Source organism: Balearica regulorum, chromosome 4 (assembly GCF_011004875.1).
Source record: "Balearica regulorum gibbericeps isolate bBalReg1 chromosome 4, bBalReg1.pri, whole genome shotgun sequence".
NCBI lineage: Eukaryota > Metazoa > Chordata > Aves > Gruiformes > Gruidae > Balearica > Balearica regulorum.
Genome location: NC_046187.1, coordinates 24985220 through 25011879, shown reverse-complemented (window position 1 = coordinate 25011879; position 26660 = coordinate 24985220). Strand labels below are relative to the sequence as shown.

Here is a 26660-nt window from a genome sequence, read left to right as displayed (position 1 = left end):
TCCATCTTTAAATGTGGATGGAGAGTGTGAGGGATGGGAAATAAATAAATAAATAAAAAAGGTTAAATGCAGTCTGAAGAAAAAGTTTTGGGGGTTGGGGGAAGCATTTTCAGCACCTGAAAGAAAATGGTAAAAGGATGAGTAGCCAACTTGGATTTTTACAGAATAAGTCATATGAAGAAAAAGCCACACTTGAGAGTTATGGGCCCTGAGGAAAGAAGAAAAGCAGATGTAGCTTTTGATACTGTCTTGCATGTTATGGAAACTTGGCTTAGCCGAAACAACTATAAGCTTGATGCAAAAGTACTTCAAAAACCATATTCAGAGAGTGTTTACTGATTAGTTGATGTCCTTTTATCAAAGTGGAAAGATTTTTTTTTTTTGAGGTCTGTCCTGTGGCTAGTTTTACTCAACACCCAGTGACCTGGATTGAGTATGGAGCAATTACTAAATTAGTAGAAATCATAAAACTCCAAGACAGTTGGGAGGGCAGAATTAGGATGCATAGTGATCTTAACAAATCAAAAAGAATTCCCTAAAAAAAGTGGACTGGTTTATTCTTTCTAGGAACAAGTGCATAATACCAATGCTATGCAAGCAAAATAATTGACAAAGTGCAGGATTCCTCTGAGTGAGTCCTTGGGTCCTGCTGCACCGCAAGCTGAGGAAGGGTGTTTGCCTTTTGCACAGCAATACAACATCACACTGACATATTTGCAAAACTTTTAACTACAAAGTATATGACACAGAAAAGTAAGTGTGAAAAAGAAAGGAGTAGTTTTGTTTCTGTGTTAGTATTAGATAGAGCTTAAATAGCGACAAGGAAGAGCTGGAATAATACTAGAAAAAATATTTTTGAGGGTAAAATTGTTGACTACTGGACTAGGTGGTCTATAGTGGTGATGGAATTTCTGCTGTGTGCAGCTTTAAGAACAGGCTAGGAAAATGCCTGTTAAAATCTGCAGATGTATCTGGCCTTGTTTTGGGTGAGTGATTGGCTTTTTGAGATGTCTTCCAGCAGCTGCCCATCTTTATTATTCCATGGATGAGAACAAAACTTTTGACCTTCCAAACACCAATGCTCTCTGTCTTTAAAAACAGTTATGGCAAGGTCTTTGTAAATAACTAAATCTGTCCTTTAAAAATATCCCTACGGTGCAGTTGTAGGACAGAATCCTGCTGGCCTCGGTACAGTCTGAAAAAAATTAAGTAGTTACATGACCTAGACATGTCAGCAGAAAGTAGCACCATTAACTGCCTAGTGCCAGAAGAGAAAATGAATTAGCTGTGGGGGTAAGGAAAACAGAAATGTTTGGATGAATGTTTAAGACCTTTTCCTTTCCTAATTTTCATGGTAGTATTTTACCTAAAATGTGTTACGATTAGGCGGCTATCAGAACAGCTGCCATATTAGAACAGGACGATGAGTGGGTGGAGGGAGCCTGTGATAGTTCTAGGCAGTATTTTACTGAGGGAGCTTTCTCTGTGTTTCTGCCTTCTCTGAGCTGGAGCAGCAGTAAGACACTAATACACTTTTCAATTACCTGGGCTTCTCCAGATCTCCCCTTTCACTGACCTGTGGAATTTAACTTCTTTTGTGTTTTACCCAAGCGTGTCTGCCTCCCTGCTACACTTGGTTGTTATACCAGCTTTGAACTACTGTGTTTTATCTCCTTTTGCTGGCCTGCTGCTAGCCGGAGCTCTTTTCGGGGGATTTATACTATTGTCTTTCAGCAGCTGCCATCCATTGTTTCTTTGCTGTCATTCTAGACTTCCAAGTTTCAGACACTGCTGCTGGTTTTGATTGCTCTCTTTTATTTCTGCCTTCAAAGGATATTATTTATCAGTCTCCTCAGCTTTTCCACTTCCTTATTCTGCCTCCACTAGTACTTTCTCTTTTATCACACCGAAATCCATCACTTAGCCCCACCAGCCACTTGGTGATCCATCAGCCTCGCTTCCCTTAGTTTTCCTACCTCTGTGCCTTCTACTCTGACTACAGGTCCTTTAATTTTCTCTGCTGACCACTGTCTGAGCTACTTCACCCTGCACTGACTCCGCACTTAATTAGCTCCTGCTATCCGTGGCAAAGCTCAACCTCCTGGCTTCTCTCATCCTTTCAGCCTCTCTCCTCCTCTGGTTGTTCCTTTGACCGTTCCAGTTTTCTCTTAGCTGTCTCATATCTTTGTCTTTATTGTTCTACACTCTGCACCATCTGTTGTGCTGCTGCCTGCATGACTCATCCTGAAAACAATAAAAATCCTACTGCATCCCCAAGCATTACACTAGGGAGCCAACGAAGGCACTCCTGTATCCAAAAGCTACATCAACAGCAGTCAAGCCAAGATCCTCATGGAATTCAGGTACATAATTTTTGTTTAAATCAATAGAAGTTAACTGCCAAATACATCTGAGAACCCTGCCAAAGTTTCATCACAACTCTAAGAAAAGGAGGCAATTGTTTCCTGGGGCTGGATTTAAAAACACCTCAGCAGGGATAACCTGAAAGTTCTTAAGTTTCTTAGTGAGTAACTCTATGTTTTTTTCTGCACATACAATTACTGAGTGTTTTATGAGCATAGACAACATATGGTCTGTACACAATGGAACAAACTAAGAAAAATCTGTCACAAATACCAAGATTCATATACACAGTAGACAAGGCAATAAATATGAAAGCTCATAAAACCAGGGAAATGGAATGTTCCATCAGACCTTTTTTAAAGGTGCACAAGGCACACAATGCCTAAAACTACTGCTACTTAACAAAGTGATTAACAAATTAGATTTAAATCATCATTTGGTGTCATAGCCTGAGCAGGAATATTTTTAGATGTATGAGGAAGTTTTTTTCCCTCTAATGTTTTAGAAGGCAGTAGGAACACATAGTGACCTTAAATATTTTCTTGTCTCATTTAACACCTGGGTAAACCCAGGCTATACTTTGCTGAAATCAGTGGACACAGACCGGTGCAAAGAGAGAAATTAGACTTGTAATATTTCGGATGCGTGTAAGAGTTGTGTTTAACCACAGCTTGTTTACTAGACTGTGACTGAACGAGCCTCATTTTACCTACTTTGGGTGGTCAGTACAAAGTATTCTACCTTTGTGCAGCTACACTTGGAAAACAAATGTCTTTTATTTTAAGATTGTAAATAATATCTGAAGCTGACTAAAGAAATTCTTTCTACTATTAGGAGTTTCGGCATCGTTATTAGCTCCTACTCTTACTCTTTTTCATCCTTAACACCTTTCAATTTTACCTATCCGCACTTTCAGTAATCTGCTAAGTCCTTGGTTCACCACTGGATGGCAGTCCCTGCAATGCTATTCACTCTGGGAAGGAAAGTCCGCGTTTAAAAGTAGCGTACTGAAATCACATACTGCTTTGTACATGAATATCTACATGAAATATTACAGTGGTGAGTATATTTGGATCCACTTTTCTTGTTGCTAAAGTATAAGTATGTGAAAGACTTTTCTGCAGATTTCTTTCACTTAAATTCATTTTTCAACTGAAACTTCAGGGCTTAAAAGCATACACGAGGATAACAACTTGCACTTCTATGGCACCCCAGCCAAAAATTTCAAAGCGCTTTATACAGACTATGTCAATTAAGAAGTCAGTGTGGGGGTGTGGATGTGTGTGTGTGTGTGAGAGAGAGAGAGAGTGTGTATAGTACATATAGTATATATGCTACCTTTATACATAGCTCATAAAAGGGGAAAAAATTTGGAGTATATCAAGTTGTATGAATTACTCAAAATTACAATGTTTATGTAGAGAGGTAAAAAAGATAAAGCCTCAGTCTTTCGTTTGAATGTCCACTGTATGTCTGATGGTGGGGAAGGAATGAAATGTCTAACAGGAACTGACTATTTAAATGGTTAAAATACAGTAAGTGTAGGGATAAGAACTACTTAGTACTGAAATTATGACTGATGTCCATAAATTGGAATTAAAAGTCAGAACATAGATTGCAGAGGTAGAGAAAGGCATGTGGATTGCACCAGGATTTCTGTGCGTATGGTTATAAAGTAGGGTGAGTTTACTACCGCAAGGTTTTAGAAAAGTTCCTGCCAGAACCCGGAGCTCTCCCTGCTGGCACCTCTCTTGAAGCATAATGTGAAAAAGTGTTGATACATCCCCCAGAAAATACTGCAATCTATAAGATGCATTTACCTAAGTTAGTAAGGATTTCACCCTAGTGTATTTTAAGGCAAAGAGAGTCTCTTGTTTCGCTTGGATAGAAAATTAAATGACAGCTTATTACAAATAAGTCCTGTAGATGTCTCTTCAACAGCGGAAGGGAGGTAAATGAAAATAGGAGGAAGAATGTGTACATCAGCACCTGTAGAAAAGACCCCTTTCAACACCCTTTGCAGATGCCTGCATCTGAGCATTTCAAAGCATTAATGTCTGGCACACAGAGGGCTGGTTTTATGCCCCTTTTACAGGTGGGATGTTGAGACAGTAAAGTGACTAGCTTAAAGTTATGTAGCACCTTAATAGCAGAGCTAGGACTAGAATGTAGATCTAATTGTCAGCTCTGCATCCTACCAGCAGCATTAGGCACTGTCAGTTCAGCAGCAAGCATTCACTAGAGTTTTTACAATAGGGTTTTTTTTTTTTATTCTAGACATTTTCAGGGTAACAATGACTTTTTAAATGCTTTTGTCAAAAGGCACTTTCTATAGGAAAAAAAATACATTGCAGCAGCATTTTATTGAAACTTTAAGCACAGTACTTCCCCTCCTGCTTACTAGTTTGTTGGCAAGCTCTATCTCTTCTGTTTCCTGAGATGTAGACTGTTTCACTGCAAGATCATTCCTGGTGTCTCCTTCACCCTCCTTTACATCTCATATATTATTGAAACCGTTACTCCCAGCTCTCTCCAATTAGTCAGTCCATTGTGCTAAACTTTCTCCCTCGATAAATTTTCGAAGGAGCCCTGTCATATTTCCACTTCTGTTAGCCCTTTTGCTTGTGCCCCATAAACTTCGCTGAAATACCACATTATTCTTTTCCAAGTGCACACTCCTTTAAAACTGCCTCCGAGCCTGCGGTGCCTCCAAAATCAGAGGACCAGAGCTCAGCTCCAGCGCTGAGACCAGCCCGATGGTGCCTCTCCATCTCCTCCTGCTGCCCACCTGCTGCATCTCACCCAGGTGTAATTTGTAAGCTCCCTGGGGCAACGGCAGCCTCTACCACACCTCGTCCATGTAAAGGACTCCTGGGCGCTTCAGTTACACCCATAGTAGATTTTGCATTAATTAAATTTTATCACGAGAAACCCTACCATCAAATTCCTGACCAACTGTACTGTTTATCTCCATCAGATTGAGGTTTCAGATTACTTTCTTTCTAAAGCTCCCCTTGCAACTCTTCCACAGTTTCCCATCCGGCTTTCCTTTCCCTGCGCCCTCCTCCCCAGCTCTCTGCTCGCAGGGAAGTGCCGGTGCCCTCATTAGCGTGGCCCAGTTCTTTGCATTTCCGAGGCCTTTATTCAAACCCCTGGCCGAGGACTTTCTCCCTGTTTATTCTGAGCTTTTCTCTGCCTGGGAGCGTGCCCCGACACACCCTCCGCTCCTGCCCAATCCTTTCCCATGCTGACGCAATCTGTTTTTTGGTCTGCTGCCTGTCCCGAGATAACCTCGCTCACTGTCCCCGCACGGTCACATCCTGCCACTTAGGCAGAGGGAGTTTTCTCCTCAGCTGGATGGTCTTGGTTGGGAAGACTACTGTAATAACACACAGACCGTGGGTAGATAATCTGGAAGGCAAAGCACGTTACTTTTTATCGTACTTTGTGCTGGCACCACACACAGAGGCAAGTTCTGCACAGAGCAAGGCAAACGGCCACATGGCAGTGAAGTTACAGCAGCTCCAGCGCAGTCGGGCACGTACTCTCATCCTTTCTGAAAAATTGCAGGAATGTAGTGATTTAGTACTGAGCTGCAGGGGAGGCAGGATGTTCAGTTGATGATTTTTTCACTTCCCAGGCTGAGGAAAATATTCCCAAAGAAAAAATGTCCCACAGGATTAGAAAGACCAGTCGTTCATTAAGGATTAATTTGGAATACAGTCAGGTTAAAGCTGCAAAGCTTTGTTTCTCACTGAGATACATGCTGCTTTGTGGTGTGAAGGTCCATGATTCCAGGGTTTTGGTTTGGCCCACTGTACAGACAACCACGGCTCAGCTATGACCGGCATTCAGAGATATAGGACATTTTCCCAAGGTTTAGAGATGCTTAAGGTTTTCCTGTTGTATGGGGAGCTGTTTATAGACTCCCTGGTGCACACAGTGGAACCATATTTGTGCTCTGACGTTCAGGTAGTGATCTATGAGTTGCTGTTTTGTCCTAGTAAATTCAGGAAAAATTATATCTGCCTGAAAAGTCTCCTGTATTCTCTTGTGTTCATTTATGAAATGAAATTGCACATAGATTAAGTATTAGTGGACGGAAAGAGGTTGCTGTAACTCATGCCTGCTTAGCCATAATGTAACATGGTTGTAAAACATTTTATTAAAGGCTTTTCGTAACTAAGACTCCTTTGCCCTGTACATGTTTATCTGTCTCAGTGGGGGCTTGGAAGAGATTTATTATAGACAGCTTTCTGCTATGTCTGCACTGAAGGAAACATCCTTTGGACCTAAGGAGCACACTGTGGGTTCACATACGAGCGTTAAGGCAGCTCGACGCTAATTGCCCTCCACATAACCTCCGACACTAGTGGCCTTTGATGATTCCCATTTCAGATTTGTATTTTCTTGTTGATTACAGAGTATACTTCTTGAAGTTACTATTATTAAAAATAAATGGTCACTGCTTGTTCTGTGGTAATGCTTAGAGGACCAAACTGACATTGGGTTTCATTGCGTTGGCTATGCACCCCCACAAATGACATATTGCTGAGATCACAGTAGGTTGGGTAGGGAGGAGGAGGAGTCTGGTGATGAGAGAGCTCTTCCTCCCCAGGTACTGCCCCCTCCGTCCCTCCGACCTGAAGTCTCAGGTGGACTTACATACACAGGGAATTGAAACTTCTTGGCTGCTGCCAGAGGGTTGTTTTTGACACATTTCAGGAAGTTGCTTGCACTGTACATTTGACATTTTTTTCTTATTACCTTGAGAAATATCTGCCAAGTTTAATTGTCATTGGTTTTGCAGTTTGGGACGATCTCCCCTTTGCTGATTTTATCTTGGAGCCTCATTGCTCTGCATCTTACTTAGATACATTGCCCTCTAGGGACCTGTGGACAAATTCCCTGGTGGGAATTGCTTCTGTGTGGACTGTTGGTATTTATGTCTGAAATTTGGATGTTTTGTACCCTGTGAACACAGACTTCTTTTAAAGCCAGACAGTCTGAGAAATATAATTGCACGACACTTACTTGATGACTATAAGGATACATGGTTTTGACTTTTCTTATTAATGCAGTACATTTTTTGCTGATGAAAGACGTGGGACGTGTACTGTCTTGGTCCAAGATCTTTCATATGATTACAATTCATCTTTAGTAAAACCCAAGAGTGACCACCAGGTAGCAGAGGATGTGGGTTATTTTGAATAGCTTCTGTATATACCATTTGTCTATGTGACTGTTGATATTGGAGGTGCAAAGGGTTAATCTAGTCCTAAAAGGATTATACATCTACAGGAAGGCTGACGATACTTAACCTAATTACTGAAACATTTAGTCAGTTCAGGCACTAAAACATATTTTTCTCCTGAGTCCAAAACAGGACATCCAGTACAGGACAGAAGCAGAACTATAGCTTCATGAGCGAAAAAGTCTGCTGACTGGCTGAATCAGTCTTATCTGCTGTAACTAAGAGAAGACAGGAGAATGATAAAACCCCAGGGGAAGGGCAGGAAGAGGCAAAGATATTTACCTTCTGCTCCTTAAAAAGAAAGCTCTTTTCAGCAAAGAGAGTCAATAACTCGAGGCGATGCTTGAAGAGAAGTGCACCCTATATTGCTGTGGAAGACACAAAAGACTCTCAGGAGGGGTTAGGCAACTGAGATGGAGTCCTGCGCTTGTGTTTCAGATGCGTGGAGCAGCAATGATAGGTATGTCTCACATGGTGCAGAGCTACCAGGTGGATGCTGACATGAATTAGGTTATCCCCACGTCACAAGACAGGGCCATGCAGAGATGCTAGCTGGAGTGCTGGAAGCAGCACAGTTGCATTAGCTTGGGGCCATAGAGAGATAAAAATTCATTTGGTAATAGTTTAGGTGCTAATGTCCATCATACTGTGCTGCTTCAAGGCCTGACAATAACTCATTTGGTAATACCTATATCTTCACTGTGCTGTGTAGACATAGCCTGTATCTTTCATTTCATTTGTGTGTAAAGTGATTGAGGCTGAGAATTTGCTTTTGACAAATTGGTTGTGAGGAAGTAGGAAGGTGGAGTTCTGGCAAGAGCATGTATAGACTGTGGGGAAGTCTTGGAAAGTTGTGCCTGAAGGTCTTGAGGACCCTGGCAGGGAGAAAGAAAGAACATAATTGCTGGCATCTGGAGAACATTTTCAGGCCAGATGTATGAAAAGTTCTCCCAGCCAGAGCAGTAGGAGGCAAAATTGAGGTCCAATACCAAAATATGCTGACTGTTCACAGAATGACCTCTGTCAGTATTGTAATAATTTTCTTCTAGTTTTTTATGAGCTTCACTTTGTTGTAGTTATCTCCTTGCCCTGTTTTAAGCTTTGCAAGAGAAGTTAGATCCTTATGCAGAGTCCCATTCATACCAATAAAAATCAGCAGTGCGTGTCAGTGAGATCCTGACCAAATGTGAGTTTTCCCTGCAACATCATTCAGCTCAGGATTTACCTGAGAAACTCATTCTTTCCTTCTTTTATTTTATAAAAAGATGAGGTATGTTCAGTTGCTTGCAGTTAGTAGCATGACAGTAATAAGGCATTACAAGAAGGACAGGGACTTTGCAGATGAGCTCAGGAAACTCTTGCTGCTCATAAGGGACTCGGCGGCAGTGATTGTGAGGGAAGCTGATGAGAGCTCTGGCAGAGCAGGTGGGGTGCAGAAATGTGGAGGGATAAATGGGAGCGAGGAAAGGCAGTCATATCCTGGGATTTGTAGGTGGTGACAAGAAAACTGTATTTTCAGTGACAGTAGATAGCAAGCTAGTGGGACATCTGTCATCCTTACTTTTCAGCTTTATGGAAAATACTGTTGGGGCTTCAAAGTCATATTGCCTTTTCAAAATGAAGTGATCAGATAGTATGTTTCAGGGAGGATCACGGTCTACCTTAATCCCATGCACAAGCTTTGCCTTTTGCCCTTGTTTTGTTAATTCACTCAGCTGTTTTGTGCACACTTATCAGACATGTAAGAGCCAGGCCAGCATTTCTCATCGTTATCGAGGATGATACTTTGAGCTCTAAAGAAGTCACATATATGGGTAAAAGTCTTAAGATTTGTATGATATATTAGCTACTGTTTTCCAAAGCATGAAAATCAGTGGAGCTTTACAACCCTGTTGTAAATAGGAAAAAGACAGACTTTTAACTGATGGAGACACCACCTGCAATGAAATATGCATTATGAAACCATGAGCGTGTTCCTTTATCAGAGGACACTGTTGGGAAATGCATTAACTGTTAACAGGCAGGTCAGGCAGACGAACCGAGGATTCAGTGTGAAGGTCTGTTATCTCTTACAGCAACCCCAGGTATGACTGCTCAACTGGGAAGCTAGTATAAATCAGCAAGGTCTTGTCAGTGTGCTTCCCCTGCTGCCGTCTATTTTCTAGTGATCTGGGAAAGAGCATATTTTGGTCTCTGGAGATACCAGAATGGTCAGCAGTTACTCTCATGAATACTTAATCAAAGCAAAATAGTTTTCTTTATGAATAAGTATACACTCCTTGTCTGTGCATCCACATTAAAAAAATTAAGTGCTATGAAATCTAATTAAGAAATGTAGGGAAAATAGCAGTTGATTGTATTTCAAGTGTCCACTGATAGGCTATGGCTTTATGAAAAAGGATCTTAATTCCTCAAAGAAGGGCTGAATAAAAAAGGTTAATGGTTAAAAGTAAAGAATGTTGCTTAGGAAAAGTATTAGCAATGCATTAAAATACCTGAAAAGCAAAATTTTTTTCTTCTTAGTTTTTCTTCTTTTCCGTTTTTCTTCTTAGTAAATTATGTGTAAAAGCTTTCAAAATTCGTGTTGCCTTGAGCATAATAGAATGTGTTTTGGAGGTGGAGGGAAAGCAAGGTGTAGAGATGTGTGCTAGAAGGAATCCGTGTCTTGTCCACTGAGCTTTCCAGAACTGTCAACACCTGGGGGTAATGTGAGGCACCACAATCTGAAAAAGTGGCAAGGTAGAAGGATTTCTGCTCATACCGGATAAAACTCTACTTTTGGCAAATGGTAAAAGTAAAGTTTCAGAAAATGTTTGGGCCAATATAAGTGTGCTGCTTTTTTAGTTTAACTCTGCATTTTTCTGAACCCTCCTCAGTGAGTTTGTTCAAACCAAAACAGCAAAAACCTAAACCGTGAAAAAAGAGAATTGATTTTCTGCTGGCTAAGTTTCTTGACTTGGTTCTCCATAGCATCAGGTAAGTGCCCATGCTGGCCAAGGGGAAGGGTGGGAAGATGCAGCCAGAGTCCTTCTGAGCAGCAACTAGCTATTCAGTATGGCACAGATTTACAGTATGTGGAAGCCAAAATTAACTCAGAGACTATGCAAACAGGAGATTCAAAAGAATGCTTTTTTTAGCTAGATCATAGGAACTTTCTTGATCTTCTCCTGAGAACTGTGTTCACCCCCGTGAGTTTTTGCACTTAAAAAGGAACATAAAGTTTAATATTCCAGAGTGGGGTAGTCACAGAAAATTTAAGTAGAAAATAAAACCTTTTGGGAGTGAAATGAGGGGGATGTAAAACACAAATTCAGTCACACATCAGAAATCAGGAGAAAGGGTGCAAATCTATTGTTTTACTTTTAGATAGGCTGAAAGATTTCAAATAAATAAAAAAGCTCAGAGCCTTACTAACAAGTGGCAGCAATTGTCCACCTTTCACCAAGTCTTTTTATTCCCTGAACCAGCCCGCCAAACACTGGCAGTCAGCACTTTGCTTCCAGTTTGATCTTGCAGCCAGCACACAGGTAAAACTCCCAGGGGGTTTAGTTGGAGGCCCTCCAGATGGGAGTCACAAAATCATTCAAACGCCTTCCCATTTGTCATGTGATTCCTTTTCTGGATGTCTTTTTGGGGAAGCATGTGTGTGTGTGGTGATGTATGGTGGCACAGTGGGTAAGGAACTGCTTTTTGTTGTTAACTGTATGTGATGACTTCCACAAGTGGAGCGATTCTTCTGTCTTTACTAGGCAAAATACCTAAGAAGTTCACTAAGTATTTTGCCTGAATAAGGACTGAAGAAAGGGTCCCAGAATGTGGATTCAGTCCCTGGGTGACCTGTGGATCAGTCACCCAAAGGCTTAAATCTTAAGTCCCTTCATGGCTTCATGTGCATCCAGGGTGATTTCAGAAGAATTTAACACTATCCCTGCCTAACGGAGACCCAACTTCGAGTTGCTGCTGTTAGAATTGAGGTAAGCCATGGTCCTTTCCTGTGTCTGCTGGGAAGTTCACCAGGCATGCCACGAGAGGTTATCAGTGTAACCCAACCGGCAGCCACGGCGGGATAAAACCAGTTAATTTCAAGCGGAGGGACAAAAGGTCAGAGCGCTGCAAACCCAATACTGCCACCAGCATCTTGGGTTACAAGGTTACAGTACAGGGGAAGGAGAGGGATGAAGCATAGCTTAGTAAACACTCAGTCAGCTCTCAAAAATAGAAAGTGACATGGAACCTAAGGGAAGAAATATGAAGCTACTGTATAGTGCATATTCACCTGCCATTATCACTTACATATGCTGAGAGGGAGGGCAGCTGGCTCCAAACTCCTCTCCAAAGCAGAGAGATATTTTTAAATACAGTTATTCCATTAAATTTAAATTACTTTGGCAGCAGGAGAGACTGGAACCTGTGTGAACATTTTGGAAATGCTTCACTTTGAATAACAGTGTTTCGTGGTCTCTCAGGTTGAATCAATGTTGTTCCAGCAGTTTACACTCAGGTAAAACTGCGTATAGAAATGATAAAGCTCTCTTTTGTGATATAGTCTTAATGCATTTGAACATCCTTTTGGATAAACTACTTTCCTTTTAATTTGCTGTATGCCAGAAAGCAGGTCTTTGAGGGGCTATCTTCAGTCTATATTCTTTGCTGCTTAGGAAACCTCTAAGCGGAACACAGCTCATTGCAAGTGAAACCCCCTCGGTGCCATCTTTGATTCATGGATATCTCCTCTACTGCATCATCTGCAAAATTCTATATAAGACAACAGCTTATGGACTGTTGTCTGATACAAGCATAGGGGAAAGGTTCTAGCTGTGAGATTTACACATCGGAAACAAATAATGCAGGCATAGATAGCAACACAGCAGTAATAAGGTTAGCTGGAAAGTCTCACTTTACGTTTGACAAGAAAATAGAAGATGCCAAAGTGAAGAGGTTGGCCAAATGACTCTACCAACAGTTAGTCCGTGTAAGCCAGAGTCCCGCTAGTCTCCAGCTATGCTTCTGAGTCAGCACAGCGCGCTGGATTAGCTGGAGTGCCAGGTCCCGCTCTGCCTCTCAGAGCATGTCAATGTTGGAACAAGCCATAAAACAACAGGTTCTGTTTCACAAATACCTCCAAGGCTTTCAAAACTTTTGAAATCTTCTGAAATCTCTAATCATACATGACTTTGTTGAAACCTCTGCTTGCAGAGTGAAAAGGTCAGTCTCTGTATTTAAGTTTTTCTCTCTTATGTACACTGGGCTTGCAAAATCTAGGCAAAAACGTTGAAACTGATAGTTCAAACAAATGTGTTTGGTTTGACAAAACAATTTCTGAAGCAAAATCTATTTATTAAACACACCCAGTGTAGTTCCAGCCTGATAATTCAGAATAAGGCAGGTACAGGGATGGGTCTCTCACTCAAAGATTCCTGCACAGAATAGGTTTTTTTGTAGTCACTCCTTCTCTCACCACATCTCCATCTCATGTGCTTCCATGGCCCCGGGACCGGTTGCATGGTTTTGGAACTGTTTTGATCTGAACCTTTATTGGCATTTTGTTCCCACATAAGAGCTGTTGATGTACCTCTGCCCTGTACTGTACGTAACTATTTATTTGATTCTTTTCAGGCAAGCCATGGACTTTTACTCTCCTGATAAGTACGTTCCTAGTACCTGGAAATAGTGTAGTGTCCTGCTGCTACCAATATGTTCCTATGTATCTGGGAAAACTCCTGGGTATTTTGTAGGAGACCTGCTATGATTCTGAATAAAGAGTGAATGAAGTTTGCCTGTCTTAAGAGCAGGCTGTCTAACTGTTTTAGATAACCTGGACCAAATTACAGTAATTCTCCTTTAAGTACTTTAAAGTTTGATTATCTCCTTGTAACATACATCCAACCTAACGCAGTGCAAACAGTCCTGAACTGGGCTTCCAGGGACACGCAGACACGCTATGCAAGTGATATAATCTAGTAAACCATGATATTTGTATGTGTATGCCATGCCAGCCTCTAAAACCACAATTATCCCTTCTTTTTATTTTGGTATCCATGACCAAAGCACTGATAGTGCTTCGTCAGTGCAATACAGAGATTGCCATTTACCAGTGATTACTCTTCATATTTTATTAACAGTCAATTGTCATAGGAGCTATAAGCCTGGACCAGGCTTTCAGTGTTCCAGGTGCTGCACAACTCAACACCAAAACGACAGTTCCCCAAAAACTTTCAATGAATATAAATAAAGCAATTGAATAGTGACATGCACCCTCTTAATATTACACTGACAAACCCTAAGGAAATTCACAAGAGCAAAGGACCAGAAAAGACAGTTAGGATTACCTGGTTTGATTTATTTATACTTTCAGGCCTACATCATGCCTGTAACCTACAGCTAAACTGGAGTATTTATTTGAAAGAGCTGGAAAACAAAGGGAGTTAGGCTGGAGACACAACTGAGAAAGGAATTGGAGTTAACATTGCTCACGGTAAATACAGCTTTGAGTAGATAGATAGGTGATGTTGGTGTAGTTTGGAAATTGGATTGGAAAGATGAGCTGAATGTCAGTACAAGGTTATTCTGTGCCTCAGGACCCACCATACCAAAGGCTGCATTCAGATATTTGTTTAAAAAAAAAGGAAGGAGAAAAGAGGGAGAGATTCAAAGTGGAAAAATTGCAGCAGGGCAGTTCTGGAGTAAGTCTGACAAAACGGAGGTGTTTTAGTAGCGAGACGAGTAGTCAATACAAAACATGTCCTGACAGAAACCCATATATAGTAATTTATTTGTGCATTTATAGCTCTGCTCCACAATTATGGCCATCTGTTCCACACTGCTTATTAATTTCCTCAGTCATCAGAGACACAAAAAGGGAGACCCTTTAAATATAGATAAAGAGTATTTATTGAGTGCTTTCGCCTTTTTTTATTATTATTGACTAAGCTACCTGGTAGTGTTAACAGTAACTAACTACAAACAAATGATTACTCATGGTTGATGTCATATGTCCTACCAGGTCGCTCAAGGTTCAGTAAGAAATTAAACATCAAACAAAAAACCCCCTGCAATAGCTAAATGCAGCAAACCAACTAAATGATAGTTTATGGGGATGCTGTTGCTCACAAAGACGAAGTCCTGCTCTCACCACCTCTAAAGGGTATTGCAGGCCACTGCTCCCTCCGCCCTCCGGTTAGCCTGAATCATACATAACCTGGGAAAAGAGCCAGCTTTTTGTGATTACAGAGTCCATGAAATTCATGCAAATGGATGAGCGGAGTCAAAAGCCTGATGCTCCCAAAGGGCACAGGGAAGTTACTGAACCCTTGCAGTTCCGAGATGGTTCAAGAAAATCTGAATCGGGGAGGGGAAAAGCAAAGAGCACTGTCAGTCATTTCAGACTGCTTGTTTCAGGTGTTACTAGCTGTGTAATATGTGCTCAAAAAACCTGATTCCTGCATTACTTTTGGGAATTCAAATGGTCCATAGTGTTTCTTGCACATCCTTTTATGTTTGTTTTCCCTATGCCTGGGGCCTTTGCAGTACAAAAACATAAAAGTCACATACTTACCCAGAGCTTAGAAAATATCCTTTCTATCTTCCAGTTCGACATTGTTCCTATTATGCAGTCAACACACAGTCACTAATTCTGTAAGCCTACTAGGATGTTATGTCACCTCCTATGAAAGCCTTTGATGAAGGTGACTCAACTAACACAGTAAGCAGGTTATCCCATTGCATAATTTGCTTTATAGTAAAATTAGATATGGACTCAACCAACAAAGTTTGCATCGAGATGCACATTTTTCTGTGACTCAGATTCACTTAAGTAATTTAAAAAATATTGTTCCTGGACTAACTTGTAAATCCCCATGTAAAGTTAGACTGACAATTGCAGGAGGACTTAAGGCTTGTATTTTCAATCTTAGAAGAAGTAGAAATAAAAGTAGTAAAAGATGTAAGGGGGCAAAGAACCTAATCCTTTTGTACTAAAATATAAAAAGTTCTAACCATTTGTCGCCCAGAATGGTTCACATCATTGGTGTTAGCCTCCAGAGCAGGGTGCCTGCATCCAACTTAACTATTGGGAATGGTCTAACTCCCTAACCGTGTCCAGAAAAGTTTGGAAAAAAGCTGTAGGCCAACATCATGCAACACACTCTGAGAAGAATTTAATAGCAACTGAGCTGCTATACCCAGAAATGTGTGCAGGCAAGGCTAGCCATAGATGGAGCCTAAAGTTACCTGACCTTTATTTTCAGTTGAAAAAGAGCCGGGTTATTTCTGCACTGTTTGTGATAGAGAATGTGGTTGTTCATATTGAAAAAGTTTCTTCTTCCTAGCAGCCTCCCAAAAATGAAACAACCTTCCAGGCGGGATATGTTTGGGGAACACCAGAGCAAAAAGCAAAGGCTCCTAAAACAGCATGCCATACCCTGGGACCGGGGCGGGGAAGGATGGGTGCCCTGGGCACTGCCAGGCCTGGTGGCCCCATGGCTACCTGCAAGGCTGAGGTATTTTGAAGGGAACTGTTGCTTTGGTGGACAGTCTTCTGATTTTTGTAGAGCAGAGCAAATTGTGTCTTTACAAGTAGCCTCCATCCCTCCGACAGCCTCCGTGGCCTGAGGGCTTCATAGGGAGCTAAGGGTCTGTCCTGTTGGCTTTTCTGGCTCCGTGAGTATGTCTGTGAAGAGCTTTCAGTGGTGAGCAGGTACCAGCTTGCCTGACAAGCACATGGGGTGCTGTGAGCATTTGTCAGCAGGTGATGCAAGGTGAGGGGTGCCTGCAAGGGCAGGGTAATATCTGATCATGTTGAACAGGGCTGGGAGGTGGTAACGCCGTGTGATGCAGAAGACACCCAACTCTACAGCAGCCTCTACGTGGATTTGGCAGGAGGTGTGTTGGGTTTAGGAAGTGAGGCTTAGCCTCGCCCTATGGCCCACTGAGGGTGTTTTTCCTCTGCCAAGCTTGTAGCAGGTCTGTGCAATAGCGGTTCTAAGTTTAACAGATGAAGCAATGCGTATCGGAGAAGCTCTTCACTCAGAAGTTTATTTTAAACCTTATGGTTTTAGGTGTGTTCTTTGAAAGTGTGTTTCACCAGAAATTGTTACTTTGACTGCGTCCATGAAGCAGGATGATTTTTTTTCTGAAACACGTTTTCTGAAGTGGCTTCACTGAAAGCCACTGAACGTACCCTGACAAATAAATATTCCAGTATGTTATTCATTTTTTAAGAGAAACTGCTGATTATTTGAGGTCTGAACTCATAATTTTTGATCATTTGTGGTTGGCACAGAATGACCCAAGTAGATTTTACAGAATGGCCATGCATGATACAAATAATACAAACCAACTATACAGTGAAGCCTTTCCCAGCCAAAGGACATTGTACCTTTTGGGGATTAGCTATAATCTTACTTTTCCTTACTTTACTTGTGATGAATTTTGAGGGGGTGTTATTTTGAACTACGCTCGAGCTCAGTGTTTGTACAGTGTCTAACACAAATTTTCATGTAGTTTAAACAATCTGCTGAAACTCGATTTTCAGTTCAGGTTAACTGCCTTGTACCCAGGTATTTAAGCATGCTCAAAATCAGCATATAGGGGTTTGAAGGTGAAAAGGGAAGTAGAGGTTCTTAAGTTTTGATACCAAAACCATAAATTTCTGGAAAAAGTAGAGGTTGCTTGCTGTATATTACAGTAAGCACTACAAAACCAAGGGAAAAAATGAGTGCATGCAAGGTTTTGAGCACCAACCCTTGAAGAAGTGTAGCTATTTTGCTGTTACATTAATCTGTGCTAAGGACAGTTTTGTAGGGGAATGAAGTATCTACTGTGAGCTACCTGAATAAAGTGTTTCAAAGTGACTATTAAAAAATAGTATGATTTTTCACAGGATAGTACAGTTGGTAATTGCCTTTTTTTAAAGTAAATGAAAAGACCCTAAAAATCAACACACAAACCAGGTATCTCCTTCAGTGCCAATGTAAATTCTGCCCTGACTTCTTCCCTTTGGGAATGTGACCGGCCACAGTGGAGAGGAAACGAGATTCTGCTGTGGGCAGGAGGAGGACTCCAGAGATCAGTCGATGGAGTTCACTGCCCAAAAGCTTCTTCACTGCAGGTCAGCAAAGTGTTTCGGGCGCTGCCTGTCAGTTGGCTCTTTCACTCTTGAGCATACCAACACAAAATTGAAGCGTGAAGTATAGCAAAGCATAATCCTCCGGGCTTGCAAGTGCTGGAACTAGTGGTGGGAAACAGAGGACGGGGAGGAGGAGAGAGCCCACGTGGTAGGCAGAGGTGAAGTATAAGTAGTAGGGGCTCAGAAGATATGGGGGGGCAGGCAGGCAGCAAAAAGGAGAGGTAGCAGCAGTGAGGCTTTTCTCTCCCTTTCCGTCTCTGGTTAAAGAAAGTTACACTTGATTTATCCAGTGAACAAGCCACCATATATATCCTTCAGTCACTGCTGCTGAGAGAGGAGGAGTTGTGTTGGATGACTAGGGCAATGCGAATGCAGTGGAAGTCTCTGACAGGATGTGGGGTGCAAAGGAGGATTCCTTTTTCCAGACAAACAGTAAACATAATTTCTCAGACACTTACAATTGCTTATTTAACTAGAAATTAATGCTAGGAATGAAGTGGAGCCTGCATGATGCTTGTTTACAAGCCAACCTGCTAACTCTTTCAACCAGCTGCTTTAATTTGTGTTGGTACTTTTAATGCTATATTAGTGCAAGATAACCATATGTACCTTTTGGGGATTAGCTGTAATCTTAGTTTTCCTTACTTTACTTGTGATGAATTTCGAGGGGGTATTATTTTGAGCTACACTTGAGCTCGATGTTTGTACAGTTGTCTAACACAGGTTTTCATGTAGTTTAAACAATCTGCTGAAACTCGATTTTCAGTTCAGGTTAACTGCCTTGTACCCAGGTATTTAAGCATGCTCAAAATAACCTGAGAGTATGTGAGCTGGTGGAAACTGGTGGAGCATAGGTTTGTACTTCAGGCTATCTATGCACTTTGGGATTAAAAGCACCCTGTAAATTCACACTTTGTGTGTCATACAGTAGTTTGAATGGATGAGACTGGGGATGCAGGTGCATGAATAAAAATATTGATCCAAGGCTGTTGTGACTCGCATGAGTTCACTGAAGCCAGAAGTGCTACAGCAGTTTATACTAGCTGGGAATATGGTCCATTCTAACAAATTTCAGAGCTGTCTTGCTTAATAAATCTGATGAGCAAGCAGAAGCTTGATACATCCTTTCACGTGGAAAGCTTCTGTATGGCTCAAATATTTAGATACATGTTTCAGGATGGACATGCACACTCTTGTCTGTCTCCCTTACTCTGTGAGATAGCTCCAGACCTTTGAAAAGCTCAAATTCCTGACAAAATGCGCTTCCAAGGCATTTTAAAAAAGAACAGTTGATGGAGGCAAGGAATTAATGCAGGGTAGGTATCAAGACATTTCCCAGCAGCAGTCATAAGCAATGTAGATAGTCCCTCCTAATCTAGAAACACCTCCTCTCTTTTAGTTTGATCCTGCTATACTTTACAAATTAGTGAAAGACCAGTGGAAGACTTCCTTCTGTTATTCCATGTTCCTGAGCCCAGTCTGTATCATGCTCTGGCTAGATACCATCATGTGAAATGGAAGATAGCACATATAGGTTACTTGGAATTTATTCCAGAGGCTCCCTACCCGAGCCACAGAGGGTCTCAAGTGTTAATGTGCCTAGTTAAGTATTGTAACTGTTGCCTCACACTGAGATTTTATGTATCTTAAAATGCATTGTTTGCTTCCAGCCATTTTATGTGCAGTCCATATTGCTACTGAAGCCTAGAGACACTCACCCTAGAGACACTGTGTCTCTTCTTTTTCTCATTTTGTTTTCTGAAACCGAAAATCATCGTCATTGGTGTGTCCAGTGGCTCTGGGTATCGTCTCCAGCAGCAAAATCTGAGGGTCGCCTAAGTCCTAGTGTGGTGATTTATAGTTGCAGTTTTGCCAGAGTAACAAGTGCCTCTGGTGAGCGTCTGTATGAGACTGGTATCTAACTCCCCAGCCTCTGTGTACACCATCCAGTACCAGATACTGGCTCTGTTCACCTCTGGAGCATCCTAGAGCCATGATTTGACACAGATGAGATGAATACACTTGATGATTGAATTTCTGTCGGATTTGCCAAAGCACATCATACAGAATTTATAGACTCTATGCTATCTGCAGCAGGACAGTTTATACCTCATCTGGCATAACATCTGTCAAAATAAACTTCCTTTCTCTCTGCCCCCAAAATTTAATAAGCTGAATCTGCACTGAAACAGCTCTGTGTAGCTTGTGGCCACAGTGGTTTTCATCTGGTAGTAGCCAGTCTAAAACTGTCACATCAAATCCTGGCCCCAGGTGTATGCTTTGCGGTCAAGAGCACAGCACTGAAAACTGGGCTTCCTGCCGAGCGAGCTGAAGGCTAGGACACAAACACCAGTTCTGTTCAGAGCACCAGCTTTCAGGACAGTCAGAACCACAGCCAAGGAAAAGAAATACAGAGTGCCTTGAATGATCCGGAGTCATCTATTGCCACTGCTTTGGTTTTTTATTATTTTTATTTTTTATATATGTTTTTTGTTCAACAGTTGTGCCAGGCATTCCCAACAGCAAGAATGGCTGCATACGCAGAGGAGCGAGTATTTCCTTTTTGACTTTTTGAGCCCCCTTGCAGGGCGTTGACCTATGAAGGTTAAAAGTCATCATGTAAGCAGTTCTGGCCTGCTATGTGGTACTGGAAATGACCGTGCTGGTTGTCCCTCTTGCAGGGAAAAGGAGTAAAAAGCTGTCTAAAGAGCTACTGATTGCAAGTGTCATCATTGCTCTGTTCGGAGACCCTGAAAGATTATGGCGACCAAAATCTTGTGCAAGACTACGGATCTCTCTGCAGAAAGAGTTTGGGAGCTGACACATACCAGAGTTGAGAACTCTTTTTTCAGAAGTACTTTAATTTAATATTGTCTTTCACTGTTCTCTTGTTTGGCATACATTTCATTCAGCTCTGCAGCGAGGACAAAGGGCATAGTAAAAAAGAAGGGAGTCCTTTTGGAAAACCCTTTTATTGATTAATTCCTGCCAACATCCCTGAATTCTACAGCGAGTGTTGCAACTAATGATCTCTGAGTATGTGAGGCCTCTGCTTGCACCTTTGAGTTCAGACCTTCAGGAGCACGGGTCCAAGCTCTCTCTAATGCTGCCGTGGTGATTCGTCGTGCAGCTGCAGCGTCCAAGCTGATGTGTCCCTACCCCGCGCAGAGTTGTTGCGACAGAGCCTGCGATGCAAGCTGCACAGGGGGCGTGGGAGTGGGTTAATCTAACGTGGAACAAGGTAGACTGACTCCAGAACAGGTTTTCAAACATGAGTTATTCTGCGATAGTTATTGCAATGTACATGTTCTCTGTCCTGGTCAGAATTCACTTTCAGGTACAGAGAAGCCCTTCCATTAGACTTGAGCAAATTGTGAAAACATTTAATGGAGGTGATTAGTTACAAACCTGCAGTGGCATTTGTAGTTCATTTTGGTTTTGCTTTTCACAAACATTTTGAGAGCTGGCACTAAACCCCTGATATTTTCCAAGCAACAGTGAACCTTGCCAGTTCTCCTGTGACAGTGTTTGCCAAAGTATTTATACCAGAACTTTTGATGTGCCTGATCTGAAAATTGTTAAGGAATCAACAACTCAGGGAGCACTTGAAACTTAGATAATAAAATCTCTGTGAACAGTACTCATAGCATTACAGATGTAAATTATTGCTCAGCAGCCTACTGGGTCACACAAATGTTTATGACTTTCGTAAAGGCAGCACAAAGAGAACTGTCAAAGACATAAGCCTACACATCCCCATTTGCCCAGACCATGGCCATCACTAGCTTCGTTACCACAGATTCGTCCTTCAGTGTACATTAGCACCGACATCTAAAGCAGAATGAAGTTCCCTGTGCATTTTGCATCGTTTCAAATTAATGTTGAGTTTGCCACTGACATTTCAATGGCAAGCACACCCCTCTATTCAAAGGATGCATTTTGGCAGCATCTCCTTTAGTTAATCCTTTTAAAAATGCTTAAACATCAATGGTAGTATTTGGCTCTGCATGCATGATTTCTGGGCAACTACTCAAAACTTACTAAGCCATAATCTTTTTGTTTAATCATTCACTGCAAACATGTTACATAAAAAGGACTGATAACAGAGTCACGAGACTCTTTTTTTTTCCACTGGTATTGTACAAAGGATGACACTTTAAAAGTTTTTGAAAGCTAGCAGTGCAAAATTAAATTTGCTGCTGCTGTGAGAAACAAGAACTTTTTTCAAACCGGTGGAATTAGATCTCCTTAAGTCACTAGTGTGTCTCTTTCCATGTGAAATAGATCATCTTTTGGAAAACTGAGGTACTGATGGATTGATGCATGTTGTTTGGTTCAGTAATAGGAAGGGCGAGGCAGATGCGATGCACCATTAGAAGCTGCATAGGCTTTTATGGAGCCTAACCAAGACGAAACACTTCTTACTGCCAAAAAACTTCAACCAGTTGAAGAAAGCTGTCATTGCATACCCCCTGGGAGAGCCTCCTGGGTCTGAGATGAGGCAACGCTGCTGCTCGAAGGCCCTCAGCAGGTACATACTAGGGCCTGGATTGTGATACCCTCTAGACAGGCATTAGCAGGAGGGACATGAGGAAATCCACTGCTGCTGCTACGTGCTCTGTTGGCTGGCAGAGATTTCTCCCATCAATCCTTGTGCTGTGCACTTAGAATGTGCTTAAAGTCATGTGATTCTTCTGCTTCCTTGTTTTTATTTCCCATTTGCCTTTTGCTTAAGACAACCTGGCGCCCACGGACTGGAATGTGTCATCACTTTCTCCCCGCGCAATCTACTCTTCGTGTCTATGGTTCGGTTGCCACAAACCTTCCTGCTTGAGCAGCCTGCTGCAAGCCGTGTTCACCAGGAGCCAAAAGAAATGTTTGCTTTGCAAAGAGACATTGCAAATGAAGCGGTATTCGTTTAGAGAAGGCAAAAAATACAGCAATAGAAAATGCAGGTGTGACTGGTGGACCACTGCAAAAATGAATGCTGTATTTGGGCAAGCCATTGGGTTGTTTATTGTGTAAGTATGAGGCACTTAATTCAATAGAAACCAGTCTGGAAAAACAGGAAAGAAAGAATAGTCTGTCTTGAGGTAATTCACCATTCAGCAAGCACAGGGGGACTGTTACCGGACATGCCAGAGCTGCCACCTCCGACTCTCAACCCCCCAGCAATCCACGTAGGAGCCTGCCCTGAAACAAGGCAAGAGGGCGGTCTGTGAATGGTGAGAGACAGGGGCTGGGGGAAGCTAGCTGTGCCTGTTTCTCTCCAGGTAGTTTTTTGGGGGGATGTGAAAGGGAAAGCAAGCAGAGAGATGATTTTCATCTAGTGAATTTTGAAGGTGCTAGGTCTGTTGGTCAATATTCCCGTAGGTGCTGTAGTTTTGCTTCTAAATGCTGAAAAAGAGATGTTTTGTTTTCTGAAAGCTAGGTAATCCACGTCTACCACTGGTCTCGGGCATCTGAGCAGCAGCATTGTGGGTGCCTGAACTCAGTGCAACCCGTAACGTCCCTGTCGGTGGAGAGACTTAGGTCCCCACGCTCAGCCCCAGAGCTCCACCGCCGGAAAGCTCAAGGCCACGAAATCTGACGCCTGAGACACTGCGCTGGCACGTTTCAGCAGGGCTGTGGGCACAGCACGCCAGATCACAAAGTGGTGGCAGCTTTTGACAAGTTTCTTGTGTCTACAGTTAAAGAGGCCTGGCGATTTTTGTTTACGGGCATTCTGTTAGGCATTTCAAGGGTCTCTAAGGCATTTTTGGTTGCAAGGTTTTCCACAAGAACTCGTTTCTGACAGTATTAAAGCTATAGGTAAACCATATAATGTGTTTCAGTGCAAAGATTTGCTCAATTTGAAGAATAGCGTGCAATGAAGATCTAGACTCATGAGTTTGGTTTTGTGTTGGTTTTGGTTTTTTTGGTTTTGTTTGTTTTTGTTAATATGTAGTCTAATTTGTCAACCAGACTTTCAAAGGTCTGCATTTTTTGGGATTTGTACTTAGATGGTATTTCCTTTCTTTTCCAGCGGTGGCCTACCAATATCTTACTGCCTTTTCCTTGCTGCCTGTGGAAATGTCACTGGTTGTGACAGCAGTATGCAAAGGTATTGTCAAAGGGTTCACCTGCAATTAGTAGTCTCTACCTAAGACCCCCCCTTCATAAAATGTGTCCTGTTAATCTCAAAATTATGTCAAATGGTGATTCCCTCTGTTTCATATTACATTTATTGAACACGAAGAGATTGACTCACAGATAAATTGCTTTTGAATGCATCTGGGTACATGTTTCTGTATGTGTTTGTGTATATATAAAAAGATATACAGAGAGATATATACACACATCCCCCATACGCATAATGTACATGCACACTTATTATTTATAGAAGAAATGCCTATATAAACAGCTGCTATTTGGTCTTCTAGACTGTTCTTCTGGAATGTGAAATAGCAAGTTTATACAGAAGGCAGAATTGTCAGTAACTGGCAAACCTTTGAGGTACGAGGAGGAAGAAGAGGTTTGGTAACTTTATGAATGCTGGAAGACAGAATAAAGTGAACAGAAAATATATTTGGAGGTGGGTACCCAGCAGCACCTGAATGTTCATGCTGCTTTGGCTATACTATGGGAGGAGGAAACGCTTGCAATATGAAGTGCTCTCTTAGCATGCTTTCCAGCATGCCCCATCCCCCTGCTTTCAAATCCAAACTGGGGAAAGATTTATAGTGTAGGTGAGGTGTAGTAAAAAGAGAAGAGGGGTCTCATGGGGATGCAGAGAATAAGTAAACGGGGGCATGAAGGAAAAGTCTGAACTTCACATGAAGCCATGTGCATTTGTGGGGACATATTTTCATACAGTGCTTGCAGGTAACTCTCCAACCTTTCCAGTGAATCAGGAAGTAGTTTAACTCACTTTAGACAAAAGAGTGACGATGCAGTCCTTACTTGCAGATTTTTTTTATATTTACACATCTATATCAGAAAAAAAAACTTTCTTACATCAAATCTAGCTTACACTGGAATTCACTTTTTCACTGGAGTTTCACTAACCTGTAACAGTGACCTCATGTAGCTGTGAGTTAAGAAAGCACCATTAAATGCCATAATTATTTCTGCATCGATGCATAAGTTGGAAAGGAATCTGGTCCTGTCTCACAGAGACTTGTAGGAGTCATCTGTACTATAATGCTGTTCTTCAAAGATGAACGTGCAAAATATAGTCTATTCTTATAGCCTAATTTATTTATGATTTGTATGATCTGTGTCTTGCCTAATAGAGAGTAGAATAAAGCTAACTTAATTGAGAGCTGATTATAAGTACTGTGAACAGAAATCTTTGTTCTCAAGAGCAAGCCACTGGAGCGTGTTAGCAGCACATTTTCCAGATGAACTCCTTTCCTGCCTTATTTTGTGACTAGAATGAAGAAGCTAAGGAATGGAGATCAAAAGCTTTCTTTTTGCTTGAAAGAAGTGCCCTGTGCCAGCTGAAAATGTATTTACAGATCTTTAAAGCTTCCTGGGAGATGCTAGCCAGACTGCTTGCTTCCCTGTTGTCCTGTGCTTGCATCTCTTCATCACTTCATGATATTTGGCACAATCAGTCTCTGACTTTGTAGTGGACATCATAGGGCTTTATTTCCTGACACAACCACAGGCAAGTAGGGAATTATATGAGGTAACTGCAAGTAAGTAAATTAAGCTAACTGTACTTTGTGACTTGTAGTCCTATATAATCGGGATTGTGCCTGATAAGGTGATTAACCTTTACAAACCATAACAAAGGTTATTGCAGCTGCTTTTATATGTGGAAGTAAATAGAGACATAAAGATGTTAAGTCACTCGCTGAGCCGTGTAATGAGTCAATAGCTAAGCTGGAGCCAGGAATCCTTTTCCAGGCTTTCATGCGACCACAAGACTTTCTGCCTTGTCAATTATTAAAGACTTTTAGCAACCTTCAGTGAGCTGCACCAAAACACATTTCTTCATGTTCTTCCCCTTCCGCTTCCTTTAATTTTTTTTTTTTTAATTCCATATTGTTGTAAATGTATGTTATTGTGATATTGGAGCAATGTTTATCCTAGCACACATGAATGGCTGTGAGCAGAGGTGGGAGAGACTGGAGGTTGTTTTTCTTAGTGCAGATTGATCTTGAGTTGTGAAGCTCAGTGAAGGCTTTAAACTTTTGGTGCTTTGTATCTAGGGTCTTCATTTAGGCCCAAATGTGTTTTCTTATGAAATATCAATGTGAAGAGTCATCCCGTGTAGACTTCTCTCTCATGGCCTTTGTAAGACACTCTGCATCTCTGGAAGGTGAAGCCTACACAGGCGACATGACACAATCCAGTCACACCACGAGTCAGTGGGAAACGCAAAAACATAACTTGTCTTTTCTAATTCAGCTTTCCTGCTGAACCACAGGCACCAACAAAATCAAATGTTCCAGGTGGGAAAATACAGATGCCTATGGGCAGCAGAGATAGGGAAATCCTGTCACAGTCATTTGGCGTTGCCTTCCCTTGCATAATCCTTCTGCCAGGGCTCGGCCGGCAGCAGCACAGGCCAGGTCCAGGTTGAAAAGGGACACTACAGAACACCCGCTCAAGTCATTGCTGAGAAACCTGGAAAATTAAATTTTGCTGCTGCTATGAGCTAATTTGCTCTGCTTGCAAGTATTAGTCTCTTGTTTTTTCTAAATTATTATATCAAATGGAGAAAAAATACAACAAGGTAGATTATATACAATATGTTTATATGTGTATACACAGTACATAACCATAGAATGTAATGAATACTCTTTCATTGATATCCCAGGTCCTTACGTTGCCTTCTCTAGTATATTACTGAATGCAGCTTCTTTAACACTTTCTGTGTATTCAGCTCTTAGAGTATCATCTGCAGCACTGGGAACTTACTGTCCG

General features: G+C 41.7%; 1 protein-coding gene and 1 long non-coding RNA gene across 2 annotated transcripts in view; one reads left to right on the top strand and one right to left on the bottom strand.

The window, feature by feature from the left end:
• LOC142601695 (ethanolamine-phosphate phospho-lyase-like) overlaps positions 1-26660 on the bottom strand; it is a 100904-nt gene that overhangs the window by 57107 nt on the left and 17137 nt on the right.
• Positions 10499-13510, top strand: LOC142601694 (uncharacterized). Its single transcript, XR_012835260.1, has 3 exons — positions 10499-10594; positions 11086-11145; positions 12277-13510. It is a non-coding gene; the product is annotated as an uncharacterized LOC142601694 (long non-coding RNA).